Genomic DNA, 15,989 nt, shown 5'->3' on the forward strand with positions numbered 1-15,989 from the left:
GATCCTGGCCTTCCTTTGTGTGACAATTTTCCAAGTACTTGAAGAGAGCTATCATGTCTCCACTCAGGATGGAACAAGTTGTTTGTTTCTCTAGAGCTTATGGAATTCTCATGTGACGAGATGACTAATTATTTATCATGTTCACTTTCTTTCTTTCATCTTTGTCTTGTGTCCTTAGGCCTTCTATTTAGCTTTCTAATGTGTTTATGCTTTTCAGTCTCTAATTAAGATGCGTCCTGTGATCATTTTATCCTGAAAAGGAGTGTTCCTTCTATGTTGTGGTTCCAACGAATTAGGGCCATTTCATACATCTCTATCCCTTTACATCAGCATTCCACTCCATGTGCTTTGGCCTTTCCCATCATGCTTAATAACTGACCATACTGCCTGGGGCTGATGGGTGTTATAGTCCAAAACATCTGGAGGGCTCCAAGTTGGGGAAGACTGAACTACACAACTACAGGGAGGGTAGAAGAGGCACACAAACATTGGACCTCTTCAGAAAACACACTAAGCAATAGTTAGGTCACTTAGCCTTTTGCAGCCAATGGTGCAAGCTGAACCGCAGCTACAAGCTCAACCGCAGCTTTTAAAGCTCAGCTAAAAACTTTTCTTTTTCCTAAAGCTTTTAAAACTTGATTTTGTTCTGACTTTATACTGTTAGTTTTACCCTACCCAGTGCCTGTTTACCCTACCCTGTGCCTGTTTGCTTTCTCTTCCCCTCCTTATTGTTTTATCATGGTTTTATTAGAATGTAAGCCTATGCGGCAGGGTCTCGCTATTTACTGTTTTACTCTGTACAGCACCATGTACATTGATGGTGCTATATAAATTAATAATAATAATAATAATAATAATAATAATGGTTAGAGAGCATGTTTCAACATGTCTGCTTTGTGCAATAAATCTTTTTGCATTCTGAGGACTCATTTCTCTCTTCTTTGGATCACTAAGGGGACAGGAAGCCCCACAGCACTCATCAAGTTATTGCCAGGCTGTCCAAGTGGGGGTAGGTGGTGGGTCGGCCCTCCTTTTAGCCATACTTAACCCACAGGGTTCTTATAAGGAAAACGAAGGGACAGGGACACATCCCCTGTCTTGAACCTTGTTGAAGATGGTTGAGATAAAGAATTGAATGGGTAAAAGAAGTCACAGCTACCAATCATAAATTTCTATATCTATCTAATTTATATCCTTGCCTATTACACATAACACTGAATGAAGCCAAATATAAGATATAATGCAAAGTGAAAATGAAAATATAAAAGGATATCACTTAAAACGCACCAATGAAAAAGAAATGAACAGTGCCCAGCCATTGAAACCTACTCCAAATGGGATGTAACCATGGCACGTGTCCCTGTGATCAGATCTGGCATCGCCAGGAGAGGGTGGAATTGGCACATCAGCCTTACTTGTGCAAGCATGCTCCTGGACTCCATTGAAACCAGGTCATCAGTATGGATGTGTGAATCAGCAGAACTGGAGCTAATCAAGGTTCTCCAAATTCCACCTCCAAACCCTTTCTGACTTGTGTCAGTATCAGATTGCCAGCTTTGAGGTTGTTATTGTTTTATCAGAAATATTTCAGCATATTTTCATGCTCATTTCCCCCCAGTATGAGCATCAATTGAGTATGTTTTTGAAATGCATACATTTTTCTCCTGTTGATTAAAGCACGCTTGTGTGCATTTTTCATGCACATTTTACAAACGTATGCATTTTCCAGGGAAAAAAATTCCTTGTTTTCTTTCGCGAATCACTTTGCAAACTCAGAAATATATGCATTTAGATTGCAGATCCCTGGACTAACATCCAGGGAACTGAGCAAGCTTGCTATTTTCCCCTGCTGGTGCTTCTTGAGCTGTCCTTCCTTGCAAGGAGAGCACAAGGGCTTGACGGGTGGCAGCAGAAGTCCTGTGCTGGCCTGCAATAGGGTCTCCGGTGGCTGCCATTTTGAAAAAAAACCAGGGCTCGTTTTCCATAAATCCCCATTTTGAACAAATGATGCCCGTAAATGGGGCAGTTTACACAAAGTTCAACCATTTAGGCCTATAATTTTGTGTAAATAGCTTGTTTTACTGCTGCCAATTGGGGAAAATAGGGATTTACGGACAACAATGACACCCCCCCCCATTTTGCGCAAAATGGCAGCTCAGCAAGGGATCGGGCAGCCATGTGCTCTTCGTCAGGCACTCGTTGACTGCCTGGCAGCTTGCAGTGTGCTGCGAGCAAGGTCGGGTGGCCAGCAGGGAACCAGCGAGCAGTGCGCGTGGTGGTAAGTTTGCCCATCCCTACAATTCTCTACCACTTCACATACAAATGGAGAGATCATAACAAAGTTGTGATAGCCCACCAACCCACCTTTTAAAAGCGTCCCACGGGTGATGACCTGCAATCTTGCCACGTTATCTCAGAAGTGTTGGGAAAAACACACAAATGGCCATCATGCTCAAAATGTCACACAGTAGCAGATTCAACGCAATGGAAGCTAGTAACTCTGATGTCCATGCGGTGGTTAGTCCACTCTGGGTTTTACTCAGAGCCAGTCAGCAGGACTCTAAAGGAGCTATCCAGCTCCTTTGAAGTTCTAACTCATTCTCAGTGAAACCCAGAGCAGATTCACTACCCCAATGACATCCGAGTCAGGGCTCATCTACACCAAGCAGGATATTCCACTATGAAAGTGGTATATAAAAGGCAGGAGCCACACTACTGCTTTATAGCAGTACTGAAGTGCACTGACAACTGTTGGGACCCATTGAGACATGCTATATACCGCTTTCATACTGCTATATGCTGCTTGGTGTGGCTCCTGCCTTTTATATACCGCTTTCATAGTGGAATATCCTGCTTGGTGTAGATGAGCCCTCTGTCACCAGCCTGGCTTCAAGTTCAGCCACTACTACACTTATTCATTGAAATCCTCAGGGTGAGTTTAGGTCACCATTTTGTGACCAGCAAAGACACCACCAGATGGAATTCCCTTGTCATTATCATATGATGACTCTTCCAGAAGTTCCTCCAAGTGGTCAGGTTTATATTATCATTTGTTTTTTGTTTTTATCATTCTGAATGTAGTGGAGTTAGTTATGCATCGCATTTTCAACAGAGCGCTCCAATGCATGCATCAACACACTTTATAAGGATGCTCTTTTAGTTACATAAATGCTCAGAAAGCATTCTAAGCCTTATCTTCCCCTGAAGGTGATCTTGCAGTTTCTGCTTCTGCACTCAATCAACAATCCCTATTATCTGGGTGCTTCATAGATTTAAAGAGTTGTGCTGGAGCATGACCACAAATACTGCCATCTTAATTCCAGCTACTTTTAAAATAAATGGGAGTAGTGAGAAGGATTCAGAATAGAATTTTCTTCTTGAAGCCACCTGCAGGCACATGTCTTGTTTTCTGTTTGCCTTGCCACCAAAATTGATTCCCCCCCTTCCACAGCACCTTTCTACTAGTTGCAAACAAGCTTCTAGTCTTCACTCAAATCCCTCCAGATCCTCTTGCTCTCAGTCAGAATGCTGTTACACTTGTTGACCACCTCTGGTAGATAATGCAACATGCTCCATGCCTTGTTTTCATTGTTTGGTGTATCTTAGGGCTCATCTACACCAAGCAAGCAGGATATTCCACTATGAAAGTGGTATGAAAGAGGTATATGACATGTTAATGGGCCCCAACAGTTGTCAGTGCACTTCAATAGCACTGTAAAGCAGTAGTGTGGCTCCTGCTTTTTATATACCGCTTTCATACCACTTTCATAGTGGAATATCTGCTTGGTGTAGATGAGCCCTGAGTCTCTTTGCAATAGCTTGTCTTTGGGTTTACTTTCTCTGCACCATTACAGGACATGAACCTCTCAGTTCCTGCCTCATAAATATAATTCCCTTCTCCGACAGAGTTTCCCCAAGCCGGGGCTCAAAAGTATTTCCAAAGCTGTGTAAAATCCAATTTATTTCAGCTAGCTTTTAATGGTACCAAAGTTGAGTCTGGTTCATGTATTGTTTTCATCTTAATGGGCTTTTCTATACAGGGGTGTGTGTGTGTGTGTGTGTGTGTTTATGTGTATGTTTGTGGTGTCTGTGTTTGAAGTGTGCGTGTGTGTGTTTAATCTCTTGCTGGTCTCTTTGAGCCTTCAGGATGAGTTGAGTATGAAAATGTAAATAACTAACTAAATCATCACACCCATTAATCTTTTAGCAATACAATCAATTCTAATACAACAGTGAGGTTGGAAATGTCAGCTCTAATTAAAAAAATAGTCAAGTTTAAATTTGACTGTGCCGATTATTCATCATGAGATGTGCTCATTAGACGTTGGTTTCAACACAGAACAAATGAGTGCTACTTTCTATGAAAAACACTGGTGCATTTGTTTGTTTGATCCTGTATCTTCAGTGTGTATATTCCAATCTTTTTCTTTTACACATGATGAGTGGGAAAATAAGCTCCACTTCCATAATATTAACAGAGAAATCAATATTCAGCTTCTTGGACTCTAATGAAGTAGTTCCTACACTACAGGGATGGGGACCTTCAGGCCTGGGACCCCATTCTGGCCCTCTGGGGTTCTCTACCTGGCTTCATGGCTTTGGTGCAGTTTTTCCCCATTCAAAGAGGTTGAATTTAGGGATCTTGGAGAAATCTGTTTGGGGTACGTTTTGATGAGTTTGATTAGCCCCCCCCCCCCCGGACTTCATTTTAGTTCTCATTGTGGTGCATTTCTTCCACAGCAAGTTCTGCAATTTGTTCGAATTTTGGAGCAATCCATGCTAATTTTGAAGCATTTTGTGCAAACTATGGCGAGCTAGCGCAACTTGACCAAATTCACGCAAATTCAGTTGTGGTTCACAGAAATGGCTCAGAAACTTGCACCAATGGTAGAATCTGCTGTAGGGGTGGGGGTGGGGAAACAAATGTGCCAAAAAAGTTCCTGGAGTTTGAAGAACAGCCCACAGCCTGGCTCACAAATTGCAAACCAATTCGTACACACTGCAGATCTCCATCGAGTCAAAAAAGAACTGGATTTCTCAGTGGTGGACATCCCTAGGTGTCTCCTTAGGCTAAGGGCAGGTCTACACCACAAGGGTATAGGGGGAGAATCACGGACTTACCGGCTTCCGCTATTCTCCCTGAGTGTCCAGACGGCCGCGTGATGTCCCAGAAGGACATTGCAGCCACCATTTTCTTTTAAAACCAGGAGAGGAGTGCATGGACTCTCCTCCACCAAAGATGGGGGGGGGGAAACCAATCCCTGAAGAGCTCCATGCCCCATGCCTGGTTCCCAGCTCCACAGGTTTACTCACTGGGAAGAAACTGGGACAGCTGCCCACATGTCCTGCGGTCTTGGGACAATCCCAAGACCGAATGAAAAGTCACAATTAAAGCCATCCCCAGGATATCGACTGGTGTAGACATGCCCTTAGTGTTGACAAGTTGGAGAAGGTTCACTAAACAAAGGATAGACCTTGGCACATTCTACACTACTGCTTTAAAATGGTTTATAACAGTATTGACAACTGTTGGGGGCCAGGACACACTCCATATACAGTTTTCAAAATATTTTCAAAGTGTCATCTCCTGCTTGGTGTAGATCTGGCCCTTGTCAGCTTTCCCTAACCAGAAGTGAAGTGACTTCTCCTGGCCAGGAAGCATAGGATTTGTAGTTTCCTTTACCTTCCAAATGCACTGGAAGGCATATTAAAGCGAAATCCCATGCAGTCTAGAAGAAAATGATGGGACATCGGGTGTACGGTTTCCTCTGAGTCTTCATTAAAATTGGGATACAGAGGAAATCACACATCCTATGCTCCCCAACAGGAATTTATGTTCCTGAGTATGAGCAGGAGTATAATTTCAAGGTAAGGAGAGGCTGGAATGGGCTTCATATCTATTAAGTATTCTCCAATGCTAGTTTTCCTCCACATTCTCAAAACTAAGGGATTGGGGGTGTCTGGGAAGAGGTGAAGGGGTTGGCAATGATGGCTGCCTGGTGTAGAAAAAAAGAGGATTTCTTGGCATCAGCAGACCTAAAAGTGAACCTCACTTCAAACCAGAGCCAAGTTCAAGTGTAACTAGGCCTGGCTCCATAAGGCTTAAAGCTTTCCAACTTGAGAAATTACATATTTCAAACTCTGTTGAGTGTGTTTTCACCCTCATCTCTATTGGTAATGCTCCACCAAGGATGGGTAGTTTTTACCTCCTCACACACTCTAAAAGTAACCTCCCTCTGTGTAAGAGTGTAATACAGCCTCCTACTTGTGGTGGGCTTCCTATCTGGTGCCCTCCAGATATTTTGGACTACAACTTCAAGCATTCCTACCCATTGGACATGCAGCCCAGTGCTGTTGGGAGTCCAAAACATCTGGAAGGGTCCAAATTAGGGAAGTCTAGTTGAGTATACTTCCAATTTTAATTCAGAAAAAAAGCAAACTTCAGCTATCAGAAGTTTGGGGAAACTGCCCTAATGGTGCATACACCAAAGAGTGTATGTCTCTCTTTTTCACACTGAGTCTCCATAATGAAACTGGATTAATAAATCTCATGGTTTCATTCTCCTCTTCAACTTGAATCATGGAGATAATTAGAAAGGGTCTCCTAGCTTCTCATTTTCAAGATTTCATTATGATCTCCCTAATCTCCTTGTGTAGGTGGTAGCAGATGATTACTCAAAGTTCAGTAAAGTTTCTCTTCCCTGACTCTGTAATAATGAGCCCTTGGATTTTTTTTAATAGTGTGTGGTTATTCTTTGCTTCCAATCTGTTCCTCTTTTCATACCCTCTTTTCATGAATGTTCCTTCCATTTTATTAATTTTTCAACATTTACATTTTGATTTCACGTCCATATCTCCTGTAACCTTTTAAAGTTGTCTACATACAACAATTCTCCTTTCAAAGGAACAAGATAACGACTCCAATGTATATTTATAACGGGTAGTCCTGTGCACATACAATGATTTATCTGAGATTAAAACCCTTATGAAAAGGATTGGGTATCTCATGAAATCATGAAGCTCTATACCACCAGTAGGCATGACAAGAAGCAAAGGAGTCTATACTCAGTGAATACAGTCACTAGTCAGAGGACCATGGAGAAATAGCAGACACATCACAATCATTAGACCAAGGTAAATGCTTTGATCCTGGTATGGTCAGATCTAGCCATGATCCTGCATGTATTAGTTGCATTTCATTTGGAGAACTGTGTAACATTCGCTATGTGGGACTGCCAATCAACACATCTCAGAAAAATACGTTAATGAACGTCAATTTCTGCTGCTGGGATTTTGACTGGGACAAAGTGCTGAGACTATGTGATTTCTTTATTGTATCAGCCATAAGGACTCCCAGATCATTTCTGAGAGCATTTTAAGGTGCTTGTTACCAACTTTAGAGCGCAGTTTTGTCAATTGCACTCTTGATAGATGGTGGGCTTTGAGGTCAGAGCTCTCCATCTGCCCAACACCCTGCCAGAAAAAGCTAGGCAGGTAGGAGGAGGTTGGATGCTTTTACAGCCTCCTGTTCTTCTGATGTTGCCATTTTCAGCTAGAGAGAACTTTGAGCCACCACAGAGTTTTCCACAGCATTTGTGGGGAGTGGGGAAATCAGACCTAGGATTTCCCCTCCTGAGGACATAGCTGTGTCTTCAGTGGGAGTGGAGAAAATATGCAATATCCTATTAGCCCTGGGATGCCCTCCCAAGGATAAATGATTGTTCTGCTAAAGCTTTAAATGGCTCCTGATGGGATCAAGGGATCAACACGAATTGTGTTGACTTCACAAATTACCCAGAAATGCCCAGTTCGCAACTCTGAATATGAACTTAAGCACAAGTTCTCAAAAAAGAAATGTTTGCAAATCCCGAAACTTGCATTGACAAAATATGCATAATAAAAAGCAGAATTTTAAAATTCACAATTGAAAAATACATAATTTAAAGTTCGCATTTTTTTAAAGTGTACATTTTTACAACTGCACTTTTTTTAAAAAAAAAGTACATGTATTTTTGAACTGAGCTTTGAAGTGAAGTTCAGAGAATTTCAACAAGCTTGAGCATTTCTGGTTATCCTATCCTTAGGGCATGTTGGAGGAATCCATTTGAGGATGAAGCTTTCTCCCCCTCCCCCTGACTCAATCTGCATTGAGTTGGGACAGTTAGCAGATTTTCCATATATAGGCTGAATTTTGTGCAAATTTGCATAATTTGCACACATTATATTAAATTGTGCAAGTAATGTAAATTCCAGTTACAATTTGCACAAATCTCTATTTGCACCAATTATAGCTTATCACAAAAAAAATAAAAAATAAAAAATACACAAAGTTCCCCAGAGATTGGAGAAAACCCATGGCTTGGCCCACAAGCTGCAAAACTCCATCAAGCAGAAAGAGAAATGAATTCCCCAGCAATGGACATCCCTACCCAATCCCTAACAAAATCTGGATACTTGAAGGACCATGTGATCCCATGTGAACCTGCTGGTGCACCACTTCTGTGTTTGCCATTGTTTTCTGAGGCACAAGAGTGCTTTCTCTGTGGTGCTGCCCCAACTGTTGGGTCACCATCCTCTATTTCTGTGGTCCAGTTACAGTTGGCTCTTTGGTTGCCTAATTTTGATATTGGTTTTTTTTTTTTTTTTTTAGTTTTGGCCTTTTGTATTTTCATCTTGATGTTGCTTATCATTTGGTAGCTGAGTGATGGATCAGGGTTGTTTTTATGCCTGTTGTTCAGTTTTGCAAGTTGCCTTCAGTGACTCCATTTTGGAGGGAAATAGGAGGGTATGAACATTTTGAACACATTTTTCCCATGCAGTTTTATATGCCTTTTGGTATTTATTTATTTATTTATTTATTACCTGAGAACTGTATCACAAAATTCAGGGGAGTACAGAAACAGGATTCCAAACTGCATATTAGTACAGCAACTGTGAATTTAGTCACATTCAGGCTAGATTAAAAGTTGGCAGACTCATCATGCGAGCAGGAATGGGCTGCACCTCCTGCTCGAGTCGTGTCACAACAACGCTCCTCCCATGGGTGTCCACATGTACAAAGCGAACTGGGCTTCCCGATCATGTGTCACCTATGTGTGTAAGGCTGTACATGCAAAGGCCACCTTGCTGCAGCATTGCTAGAAGCCTCTGTGAGGAGCTTCATTATGATGGACCTCAGGCAGCCGTTCATGCTCCTACTCAGCATAGCTCTGTTCCTGATCATGTGGTGAGTCTCACCACTTCTGATCATGCCTGAATGGGACGAGTCATTTAAAAAGGGGCAAAGTAATCAAAATCCATGGCTACCCTAATGCAGATACACATAAGTGTAGAAAATGGCTAATGCGAAACTGGGCTGGGTACCCGGGGAGGTGCTCTCTCTCTCTCTCTCTCTCTCCCTCTCTCTCTCTCTCTCTCTCTCTGTGTGTGTGTGTGTGTGTCTGTGTGTGTCTCTGTGTGTGTGTGTGTGTGTTACACTCCCTCTGAAGGAGCAGGTGTGTAGCTTGGACGTACTCCTAGATCCATCTTAGTCACTGGAGGCCCAGGTGTACGCTATAGCCCAGAGTACTTAGGGCCAGCTTCGGCAGATCTGCCAGCTACAGCCTCTCTTGGACAGGGACAACCTAGCCACAGCAGTCCATGCACTGGTAACTTCCTGATTAGGCTACTGCAATCCACTCTACATGGGGATGCTCTTGAAGACGACTCGGGAGTTTCAGCTAGTGCAAAATGCAGCAGCTAGACTGCTCACGGCAACATCCTATAAAGACTATATAACATCAGTCTTAAAAGAACTGCATTGCTTACCTATATGCTTCCTGTCATATTTCAAGGTGCTGGCAATGACATTTAAAGCCCCAAATGGTTTGGGACCTCGGCACTTGAGAGAGTACCTCTCCCTAAATATGCCTGCCCAAGATTTGAGATCTGTTGGAGGAGCCCTCCTTTGCATCCTGCCAACGTGAGACATACATTATGGTGGGAAGATGTGGGAGAGGGCTTTCTCTGTTGTGGCATCCTGGTTGTGGAATACCCTCCCCTTGGAGGCCCAACTGGCACCGACATAGACTTCATTTCGGCGCCAAGTTAAAACATGGCTCTTTATCAAAGCCTTTGAGGGCTAAATTCTTCATGGTCACACATAGTTTTAATTGTTTTAATTGCTTTTAAAAAAAGACCTACTGGTTTAAATTGTTAACAATTTAAATTTTTTTTAGCTGTGCTTATTTATGTTTACATTGTTCCGATGTTATCTGTACACCACCCTGAGATCCCAGTGATAACAGGGCAGGATACAAACTTTTAAATAAATGAATAAATTATGGGATTTATTGTTATTTATTTCTGTTACACTTATATCCCCCCTTTCCTCCAAGAAGCCCAAGGAAGCATACATAATCCTGCACCTCTCCATTTTTATCCTCACAACAATAACCCTGCAAGGTAGGTTAGGCTGAGCATCAGTGACTGACCCAAAGTCACCCTGTGAGCTTCATGGCTGAGTGGGGGCTAGAACCCAGATCTCCTGCAGTCCAGTCCAATGCTCTAACCACTACCCCTCCATGACCCCAAGCTTGATCAGGCTTCTCTGTGACTGCTATTTTCATTTCAAAATACACGTGTTAACTGCATTCAGACAATTTACATCATGTCTAGTTTGCCCGTTATACTGCTCAGAGAGATGTCTGTGATGGGGAACACATTATTTAAACAAATTTGAATAAGACTGTAAGAGGACCAGGTGGTATGTTCAAGTAGATGCATTTATCTGCAAAAGTATTATTTTCTTCTGAAGATCTCAGACTCCACCTTTCTCTGCAGGTGATATTGATAAATCTTCCCCATATGATGAGTAAGTCTTAACAATGCAAATTCTTTTATCTCTTTTTCTGTATGTTTGGCTAGACAACAGAGAGCCTAGACAATTGGCTAGATTATGTGTGTGTGTTTGTGTGTGTATTGATGGCAACATCTGAAGGAATCCTAAAAGATTTTCTTCTGTATAGTGCTCTCAGCCAGGATAATTGTAAGCACACAAAAAAGAAGGGCAGTTCAGATTTGATGTAACAAATGCTTGGCACACAAACCAAACACCAAAACCCCTAAAGAAAAAAAAATGAAATAAGCTGTGCTAGAATCCCTGCCAATGGTGAGCCCTATCTATGAGAAACTGTGGAGATTTTTTCCTCTCTCCCTGGAGAAATTTAGTGAAATTGGGACATGGTGCAACAGCACCCTCCCACCCATGTTCCCCAGCAGCTGGTGTGCATGGGCTTATTGCCTCTGATACTGGAGGTAGCACATAGCCATCAGGTCCAGTAGCCATTGATCGCCTTCACTTCCAGGAATTTACCCAATGTGCTTTTAAAGCTATCCAAATTGGTGGCCATTGCCACATCTTGTGGTAGTGAATTCCAGAATTAAACTATGTGGTGTGTGAAGAAGTCCTTCCTTTTATTTGTCCTGAATCTCCCACCAATCAGCTTGTTGGGATGACTCCGGGTTCTAGTATTTTGAGAGAGGGAGAAGAAAGAAAGAAGATGAGCCCTGTCTATGGCCACAGCTAGACCTAAGGTTTATCCCTGGATCGTCCAGGGGTCAAACCTGTTCATCTAGGTGACACATAGGGGATCCAGTGCTCAGGCAGGGGCGAACCCTGGATGATCCCAGGATAAACCTTAGGTCTAACTGTGGCCTAAGAGAAAGTGCTGGAGAATTTCTTTTTCCCTTGGAGAAATTCAGCAAAATTGTCCTTCCAATTTCTCTGCCCATGAACAGGGTGGAGAATTACAAAAGGACATTTGTGTATTGCTCAAGAATGAACTGTAAAGAAAAGCCTAGATTTTAGAAGGGAGCATAATGGAATTGAAATTATGTACTGGATCACAAAAATAACTGGAAGGAGATGTTTTTGCTGTGGTTCCCAAAATTGTGGGGCAATTACCAAGACAATTTCCCCCTGACTCTCACAAAGCAGGCTAGCAGTGTATCCTAATGCTTGAAAATTGGCAGGTGCTGATTGACCAGAGGATCTTTTCTGTGGTGGCTCCCATGTTGTGGAATTCCTTCTCCCAGGAGTATCCTGCCCTAATTGAATGCATTTTAACTTCCAAGATACATCTATTCACCCAGAATTATTGTGAACAATAATATTGTTGTATAAGCTACAGCCATTCTATTTGTTCCTTTTAGTCATCTCTTTAACAGCTGTTTTCTTTAGGTTTTTAATATACGACACTGTGTTTTTATTATTTTATTGTTCTTTGTTTCAGCAAGCTGCTCTGAAAAGTCACTGAGTTAAAAAAGGGGCAATTAAAAAAATTCTAACAAGCACCCAAATAATGAAGACAACATATAATTTCTGCAAATTATGCCATCCCTGGACTACTCTTACTTATCCTTTACCTGCTCATTCACTGCTGACTGCCCCCTGAAGCATTCCTAATAATAATTTGCCAATCACTGCTCTCTCTTGCCTTCCCCCTCTCACATCTTTCACCTCTGATCATTCAATGATATTATAAATTACAGACATTCATAGATCTGGGCAACTGCTCCTGTATTCATGAGATGCCACCATAGGTGGATTCTATGAGCAGGACGCTGTGTGGATATGATAGAAAGCAACTCAATAGTATCTCCTCATTAAAGCCGGCCCATATTCCATCTGCCCAGGAAGATCTTTCCATTGGCATGAAAGAGGATCTGATTTTGCAAATTCCCTTTTAATAACCCTGGCAAGGATAGGGGTCCAACTTGATAGAGAATTATTTCTTTCCCACTTGTTGCCATGGATACTAACTCTTGTCCTCTGTTCTGCTTCTCCTCTTCATCATATTTGACTCTTTGGTCCTGGTGTCCATGGTGACACAGTGCATAATATAACTGCCATCCGTGTGTGTGTGTGTGTGTTTGTGTTGAGCTTGCCTCCCAATGTTCCCCAAATGGTAATAGGCTGTAGTGTACTGTCATCAAGCAATGGAAGAACAGATCCCTATTTTTCTCCCTTAATCATTATATTTTGGCAAGAAGAATTACTGGTCTAATTGGATACCCATCTAAGTTGTCACATCTTATTATCTTTAGTTTTCCATCTTTCTTTACTGTTTTCTGAGGACAGGTGCCATCTACGGATCACATCATCTAGGTAAATAAGGGAACAGCTTGGTTCTGCCCTGAAGAGTTTGGGCCGACCACAGAGCAGATACATTGCACTCTGCCCAGAGTGTGTTTTCACAATCCACTCAGACATGCATAGGGGTTTACAGCAGGTAGATCAGTTTTCTTAAGATCTTGGGCCAGCAATACAATGAGGTGGCAGGAAGGAAATATCTCCAAACTGTAAAATGTCTGTTTTGTAAGCTCTTTTTGGAATGGGGCTAGAACACAAAACTTCTGCCCCAGGTGGTAACTAAGCTTTTGACTGGTATTTCATTTCGGGCAGAATTCCATCAGATCAGTAATGAATCAAGGAACAAGGAACTACTATATTTCACAGCTGGACCAACCAAATATACAAGCTACATATCAAATATATTTTTAAGCATTTCAGATCCTTCAAATATCCAAGCTACATTGCTACGCTATCTTCTTCAGGATATCTGTGTTATGCACTACTCATAGAAACACCTTCCCTTTGGAGTTCCCCATAGTATATACTTTTGTATAAAAGCTAGTATCTCATTGAAGGAGTACTAATCTTTCTGAGCTGTCTTTTGTTTCTTTGGACAACTATCTCAGAATGGCCCTTAGCAATATTGGCCTGAACAACTTTTGTTGTGACTCACCAAACCAATCACAGCTTACAAGCTATACCAGGAGCCACACACACACACAGAGAGAGAGAGAGAGAGAGAGAGAGAGAGAGAGAGAGAGGCCTTAGCTAGACCTACCTTATAATCCAGGACAGAGGAGGGAAGATCTCGCATTGTGTTTAATGCGAAATCCCTCCTCCGTTTACACGTGAGGCGTGATGACCTCAGAAAGAGAGAAATTGCGTCCGCCATTTTTTTAAAAAAAAAATTAAAGGAGAAGCAGCGCATGAACACTCATGCACTGAAGGTAAGTGATTTTTTAATTTTAATTTAGTTTCCCTGCTTCCCCCACCCTAACCCTGATGGGTGCAGCACTCCTGAGGAGCGCTGCGCCCCGTACACGGCTCCAGGCTCCACGCGAGTAATCGCGCGGAGCTGGGTCAAACCGCGGCAATGGGCCACATGTTTCATGGTCTCGGGCTCAGCCCAGGACCATGGAAAAAGCAGGCCCAAAGGGGAGGGCTCTATCCCGGGGCAAGGGAGGGATGATCCCTGCCTGACCCCTGGATCCCCTGTGCATCATGTGGACGTACAGGGACGATTCCAGGGTTCGCCCCATGATAAAGCCCAGTCTAGCTAAGGCCACAGAGAGAAGTGTACTGACCTTAGGGATGTCTTAGAAATCTGAAACAGATTGAAATGAGTTTGGATAATGTGGTCTGTGGATTCCACATCAGTCCAGCATCTTTGGGTATAGTGGATTCCATGGACACATGGCTCTCTTTTTTTTAACCTTCAAATTTATATAAATGCATTAATAACATAGGAACATAGAAAGCTGCCTTATATTGAGTGAGACCTTTGGTTCATCTAGGCCAGTGTTGTCAACACTGGCTGGCAGTGGCTCTCTAGGGTTTCAAGTAGTATCCTTTCCTTGTGCTATCAGGAGAAGACAGGGATTGAACCTGGGACCTTCTGGGGCAGCCCACAAACAAAACCACAAGTTAGATGAACAATGGAATCAATTCACAAACTCAGAAATTGAAGACCAATTTGGTACGGCCAATTTTTTTAAATAATTTGTTACAAAAGCAGATAACATATTATCAACACCAACTTATATACCCTTTCAGTGGATATTCAACTCTAGGCTTTAGAACAGAACGTTGCTTCTTGAGCAAAGAGACCAGGTAATAACCAAACCAGCTGAACACTGAAGAGTTTCATCTAGTCCATTTACCAAGAGATAATCAGACACCTTCAACTGATTTATTTATTTATTGCATTTTTATAGCACCCAATAGCAGAAGCAATTCTAAGCAGCAACAACCGATGTCATTTCAGTAAGAAATAACAGTATGAAGTTCAGCATAAGACACAAGGCGCTCTGGATTTATATGCTAAAGGTCAGCTTTTGTATAATGAAAATTTTAGAATACAACACACAGTTACTGCTTCGTGTTCTGGGAGAAAACGTTAATGGCTTTCAGACAACTATTTGATCAGTCAGAGTAACTGAAAAGGTAGATCTTTACTTAAGCATGGCAATCAAGGCAAATTTTCAAGATCGTATGTGGTTAATTTTCTGGGAATAGTTGTCCAGTGCCCCATGAAGAATTACCATGCTCCTTAGACACAAATAAAAAAGTCAACATAAATGAAAAAAAATGTGGAACATGGAGTCAAGAAACTGAAATAAAGTGATTGATGTAAGGTGCTAGCTTTATAACACAGCTGGGGAACTCAAGGAGGTGATGGCCCAGTGTTTCACCTGCTTCACCCACCCGGCTATTTCCCCAATGGGGATGAGGATGTGGGACAGGCAAAGCAGTGAGCCACACAGCCTCAAGTGCCCCTCAATGCCACATGGCTCAGTCAGGATCTGGCTTCACACCCTCCCCCCTCCCACACATATCTTTACACTGTGCACTGAATGCATGCTGATTCTGGTGTGACAGCATGCTATTTACCAAAGTATGACTCACCTATCACTGGATCAGAAATTGGACTGCCTGGTTGCAGAATTGTATGTATGTTGTTGTTGTTTATCAGTAGTACATACTGCCCAGGATTTCTCTCTCTCTCTCTCTCTCTCTCTCTCTCTCTCTCTCTCTCTCTCTCTCTCCCAACTACTAGCTGAGCCAAGATTGCCACTGTTCATCATCACAAGCTAAACTGCACCATAAGACCATCTGCCCAATCTCAGAATTCTTGATTCATTTCCCCAGAACATGT

Source organism: Elgaria multicarinata, chromosome 4 (assembly GCF_023053635.1).
Source record: "Elgaria multicarinata webbii isolate HBS135686 ecotype San Diego chromosome 4, rElgMul1.1.pri, whole genome shotgun sequence".
Taxonomy (NCBI): Eukaryota; Metazoa; Chordata; class Lepidosauria; order Squamata; family Anguidae; genus Elgaria; species Elgaria multicarinata.